This window comes from Pteropus vampyrus, unplaced genomic scaffold (genome assembly GCF_000151845.1).
Source record: "Pteropus vampyrus isolate Shadow unplaced genomic scaffold, Pvam_2.0 Scaffold3, whole genome shotgun sequence".
Taxonomy (NCBI): domain Eukaryota; kingdom Metazoa; phylum Chordata; class Mammalia; order Chiroptera; family Pteropodidae; genus Pteropus; species Pteropus vampyrus.
Window position 1 is genome coordinate 867606 of NW_011888784.1, and position 6641 is coordinate 874246.

The 6641-nt window shown below is 33.7% G+C and overlaps 1 protein-coding gene across 1 annotated transcript in view; it reads right to left on the reverse strand.

Annotated features, from left to right (window-relative positions):
* Positions 1-6641, reverse strand: part of DCC (DCC netrin 1 receptor) — a 538543-nt gene that overhangs the window by 171577 nt on the left and 360325 nt on the right. The gene's annotated exons all lie outside the window — the stretch shown is intronic.

Sequence of the window (6641 nt, forward strand, 5' to 3'; positions counted from 1 at the left end):
AATCAAGAACAGTCAATCTGAAAATTAATGTCTTCATCATCCATTCAAGGTCAGTGATCATGTTATCTTTGGGCCAAGAAAGAAGAATCCAAAGCTATTATATTTCAGCAGAAAACATTAGGGCTTTCGTCTTTCAAACCATCACAAGGCATACTTTGTTTTGCATTGCTTCCATAGTAGAGCATGACAAAAGTCTATTTCTATGATAATTTAGACATATAATACCATACACAGGGATTATTTTAGAGTACACAGAGAGCACTGGTAGACAAGCTAGGCCCCATCGGTCATTAGTGTGATATGTACAAATTTTTTATGTAAACAATTTTGCTTTTAGCTAAATTGCAAAGTGGCTCATTAATGCGACAAATTATTGTAAAACAAATGACACCTGTTGAAAGATGACATGACTTTTTTGAGATACTGAGGACTCAATTTAAATTAAGTTTTTAAATCTCAAGGCACTGAACAACCTGAATAAAGACAAAAGTATAATCCTTTTTACTCCATTAATTTAAAATAAGACAAACATTTGGTGCCAAGGAAAATTCACAAAGAAAATAAACTACTAGAGAAATGAAGCTTATATTATGTACAACATTATGTATTTGTAGATTTCTTGCATAGGAGGAGGAGCAAACCTTGGTATTAAGGGGAATTACAGTTTACTACTAAGAGGAGACAATGTTCTAAGTGATGGTTAGAATGGACTCAGTGTCAAGGGACAGCTGCCTTCAATAAATAGCACTATTAGAGGAGACCATTTGATTAACTCGTCTACACACAGGTATCTATAACACAAAATGCCATCCTTTTAAGAGGCTTCTAATTTTATAAAATAGATCAAAGCTCCATGAAAACATGGACTGAAAATGGTGTTGGTTCTGTTGTTATTTTTGTTATTAGTGGTGTTTTGTATTTTTAATTTTATTAAATTTATTGGAGTGACACTGGCTAATAAAAATATATAGGTTTCAAGTGAACAATTTTACATCATCTGTATATTGCATTGTGAGCTCATCAAATATTGTTCTATCATCATATATTTGATCCTCTTTACTCTTTTCTACTTTCTGCGGCTACCCCCCATCCCCCTTTCCCTCTGGTAACCACCATACTATTGTCTGTGTTTATGACTTTTTGTTTGTTTATATGTCTTATTCATTTGTTGCTTTCAGTTTTATAACCTGCATGGGAGTGAAATCATATGGTTCTTGACTTTTTCTGTCTGACTTATTTGTTTAACATGATATTCGCAAGATCCATCCACATTGTCGCAAATGACAGCATTTCATCTCTTCTTATGGCTGAGTAGTATTCCATTTCATATATGTAGCACATTTTCTTCATCCAAACATCTATCAAAGGACACTTTGGGTGTTTCCATGTCTTGGCTACAGTGAATAATGATGCAATGAACATAGGGTACATATATCTTTAAGAACAAATATTTTCACATTTTTCATGTAAATATCCAGAAGAGGGATTGCTGGGTCACTCTGTTCTTAATTTTTTGAGGAACCTCCATACTGTTTTCCATAGTGGCTGCACCAACTAACATTCTTATCAGTAGTACATGAGGGTTACTTTTTTTCCACAACCTCTCCAATCTTGTTATTATTTGTCTTGTTTATAATAGTCATTATAACAGGTGTAAGATGGTATCTCATTGTAGTTTTGATTTGCATTTCCCTAACAGCTAGTGAAGTTGAACACCTTTTCATATGTTAGTTAGCCATCTGTATATCTTCTTGGGAGAAGTGTCTGTTCAGGTCCTCTGCCCATTTTTTAATTGGATTTGTTGTTGTTGTTGCTGTTGTTGTTAAGTTACATGAGTTTTTATATATTTTAGATATTAACCCTTTATTGCAGGTATTGTTTGTATATATCTTCTCCCATTCGGTTCGTTGCCTTTTGGTTTTGGTGATGGTTTCTTTTCCTATGAAAAAGCTTTTTAGTTTGATATATTCCAATTCATTTATTCTTGCTTTAACTTCCTTTATCTTTGAGGTCAAACTCACAAAATCCTCTCTAAGACCAAGGTCCATAAGTTTAGTACCTATGTTTTCGTCTACGTATTTTATTATTTCAGATCTTATATTTAGGGCTTTGATCCATTTTGAGTTAATTTTTGCATATGATGACAAATAACAGTCTAGTTTCACTCTTTTGCATGCAGTTTTCCAGTGTTCCCATCATCATTTATTGAAGAGGCTTTCTACTCAGCACTGCATGTTTTTGGCTCCTTTTGTCAAAAATTATTTGCCCATATATATGTGGGTTTATTTGAGGTCTTTTCCTTCTGTTTTATTGGTTTGTATGTCTGTTTTTCTGCCAGTACCATGCTGTTTTGGATATTGTCGCTTTGTAGTATAATTTGAAATCAGGGAGTGTGATACCTCCAGCTCTTTTCTCTTAGGATTGCTTTGGCTATTCATGGTTTTTGTGATGCCATGCAAATCCGATGATTTTTTGTTCTTTTTCTTTAAAAAAATGCCATTGGGAGAGAAAAGGTTCAAATAAACAAAACTAGAAATGAAAGAAAAGTTATGATGGACACCACAGAAATAGAAAGGGCCATACAAGAATACTATGAGATATTATATGCCACCAAATTCAATAATCTAAAAGAAATAAACAAGTCTTATAAACATATAACCTTCCTAGACTGAATCCTGAAGAACTGAAAAATCTAAATAGACTGATCAACAGTAAGGACATTGAAATGATCATCAAAAACCTCCTTACAAAATAAAAGTCCAGGTCTAGATGGCTTCGCTAGTGAATCCTGCCAAACATTCAAAGAAGATTGAATACCTATCCTTCTTATCCTTCTCAAATTCTTCCAAAAAATTGATAAAGAGACAATACTTATTAACTCATTCATGAGGCCAACATTACCTTGATAGCAAAATCTGGCAAGGATAACACAAAAAAAGAAAACTAAAGATGAATATCTCTTATGAATACAGATGCAAAAATCCTAAACAAAGTACTAGCCAAATGAATACAGCAATACATTAAAAAGATAATAAATCACTACAAGTGAGGTTCATTACAGGGGCGCAAGGATAGTTCAACATACACAAATCAATGTGATACACCACATTAACAAAATAAAGAATAAAAATCATTGATCATATCAATAGATGCAGAAAAAGCATCTGATAAGATACACATTCATTTATGATTAAACCCTCAGATAAAATGAGTTTAGAAGGAAAGTATCTCAACATAATAAAGGCCACATATGAAAAATTCTCAGCTAATCTCATACTCAATGTTGAAAAACTGAAAGCACTTTCTCTGAGATCAGGAACAAGACAAGCATGTCCACTCTCGCCACTGTTATTCGACATAGTACTGGAAGTCCTAGCCAGAGCAATCAGGCAAGAGAAAGAAATAAAAGGCATCTAAATTGGGAATGAAGAATTAAAGTTATCATTTTTTTACAGAAGACATGATTCTTTATATAAAAAACTCTAAAGACTCCACAAAAAACCATTAGAAACAATAAACTAAATACAGTAAAATTGCAGGATACAAAATCAATGGACAAAAATCCATTGTGTTTCTAGACATTATCAATGAGATTTCAGAAAAATAAATGAAAAAATAATTCCTTTTGCAATTGCAACAACAACAACAACAATAACAACAACAAAACACTTAGGAATAAACTTAACAAATAATGTGAAGGACTTATACTTTGAAAACTATAAGACATTATTAAAAGAAATTGAAAAAGAAACAAAGAAATGGAACGATATTTCATGCTCATGAATGAAAAGAATTAACATAATTAAAATGGCCATATTACTCAAAGCTATATACAGATTTAATGCAATCTCCATCAAAATTCCTATTATTGGTGTTTTAACTGTATATCCACAGAGCCCACTACCATGCCCAGCACGTGGAAAGCACAGACATAAAACAACTGTTGCAAGGTAGACTAAAGCAATGCTTAACCTAAAGGGAATATTATGTTCAAATACAATATCTAACATCATCAGCAAGATGGCAAACACATATTTTTGAACAGAAGGACTTTGTTATGCTTCAAGTAGGTTTATGCTCATTTTGATTTATCCTTTGGTTAAGACAGCATTTATCTGATATTTGTTAACATTTGCACCTTTTCATAGGCACTGTTGTTGATACTGAGGTAGAGGGATTATAGAGCTCTTCCAAGAAATTAAAAACTAATAGGGAGAGAGCTTTGAAAAGAAATGCTTACTAATTCATTGCAGTTCATGACCTTCACAGTGGTCATATCTAAAACAAATTTTGTCCATCAAAAATGCACTCTTTGTATTTGGTAGAAATTTAACTTTATTTTTTCTTTGAAATGGAGGGACAATTATGTCAATACCATCTCCAACAACTTATCTGAAATGTCATCTGTGATGGTTAGTTTTCTGTGTCAGCTAGACTAGGCTACAGTTCCCAGATGTTCAAGCAAACACTGTACTATGAAGCTATTTTGTAAATGTGACATGTCCATTTTCGGTTGATTTTAAGTAAGGTATATTATCCTAGATAGTCTGAGTAGAACCGATTCAATCAGGTGAAAGGCCTTAGGAGGAGAGCTGAAGATTCCTGAAGAAGAAATTTTACCTGTAACAGCAGCTTCAGCTCGAGAAGTCCAGCCCTTCTCTCCTGCTCTGTGGATTGTGGGATGACCAGGCCAGCCATCACAGTCACTTAAGCCAATTCCTTAAAATAAAACTCTTAGAATGTATCTCCTACGGTTCTGTTTCTCTCGTTGAACCTTGACTTTCATACCATCTTATTGTATATAATACTTTGACATAAAAATGGAAATATTTTTGAATTCCTATATTCTGTTCCATTGATTTGATTTTAAATCAATTCTGTGTGTGTAGAATTCACAAATTCTTAATAGAAGTTAATTAAAACATCTCATTATAAATTAGATATACAAACTTATACTAAAATTTTGTCAGATTTGGATTTATATATTTTGAATTCAGGATCTGTTACTATCATTAATTCAGTTTGAGTAAGACAAAGGTGTGCTAACAGCTTGAAGTTAACATCAGAAGGCAGTTTAGAGATCATTTATTTAGTGTTTCCTCAACGGAGTCTCGCTTGTCCAGCCCACAGTAGGGGGGCAGGCCTATCATCCTCTTTGTCACATCTGTATTAAAGTTATTTAGGTCACTCTGAAAGTCCTACCAAATTTCTTTGATGTATTATATTTAGTTTAATTTTAGCAAAAAAACTGCATTTTATTCTAGAAGATAGTCATGGACTATCACTACAAACACCTAGAAATGCTAGGTTAAGTACAAAACTTTTTAAAGTGTACATAGAATTCCAATATTAAAAGAGATCTTAATGTCTAGTGAAACAGCCCATCTAATGCTGGTCTTGTAAATAAAGCAGGAATACCTTCAGAATGAGAAATTCACCAGTGGAGGAAATTCACTTTCAATAATTTGGCTGGCTAGAAAGTTCTTACTTAGTTTGTGCCAAATCAGCTTCACCATATTATTGCCTACGGGTAAATCTTAGTTTTACACAGTGGCATAAAAAAAATTAAATTCCTCCTTCAAAATATCTTTACCCAATTCTTCTCATTCTAAATTCAGTGCCTCTGTACCAAATCTTTATCAATAGATTTAAACCTGGGTCCCTCGTCTATGTCTAAGTATGTGTAGAACGCAGTGATAAGAAGATATAGAAATTTTGCCTTTCAGAAATGAAGTCTGAAAATGATCTTTAGAATTTTAGGTTGCAGATATTCCTGCTTCTTTGCTATGAGGGACACTTGTCTGGACAGGTTTTAGATGTACTGAGTGCTCTTCTAATCTCAATTTCCCATGTAAAGTAATCAGATAAGAGCTGCCTTTCCATCTTAGATTATTCTTTTGAGAATCAAATGACAAACTGCTTGTAAAAATTGTTGGTGAAATTAAGCATTTAGTGGATATAAAGATAACTAATATTTGCAGGTTATTTTCTCTCTTAATTTTCAAATTCCCTCTGATTTGGGCATAGAATACATTATTACTTCACTTTAGAGATAAAAATATCATGGCTCAGAAAAAAATCAAGCAAGGACACCGTGTGGTGTTTTCATCACAATTTGGACCGCTCCTGGGTGAATTCTTGGGGCTCTGCCCTACCTCCTGAGGAGCCCTAGAGAGGCGTATTGTTCTTGTCAAAGGCCCACCCAGCCTAGGCTGTGGATGTACAAGGGACAGCAGCAGCAAATGTGAAGCACTGTGAAATTAGGAAGGAATTTTTGTCTATTATGATTATATCCAGAATTGAATAATGGACAAGCAGACAGGACAGAATTGATGAATCTATTAATTTGGCAGTGGACTAACCTGAGAGATCAATAAAACCCCAAATTAAGTTTAAGGCAGAATTAGGTTGTTCTCTTCCTTGGAAAAAAATGTTACCTTGTTAAAAAGAGGAGGTATCTTCAAGAGTTACACCAAAGATCACCAGCAATATTTTGGCCCTCAGCACTGATAGCTGGTATGAAAGGTCTTCCAATGCTGCATGGATTGATTGATTTGCTCATTCATTCATTGAAGGTGGGGTAGAGGGAAGCCATCTGTAAACGAAACTGTTTTGTGTATGTATTTCTAAAAGGTGCTATC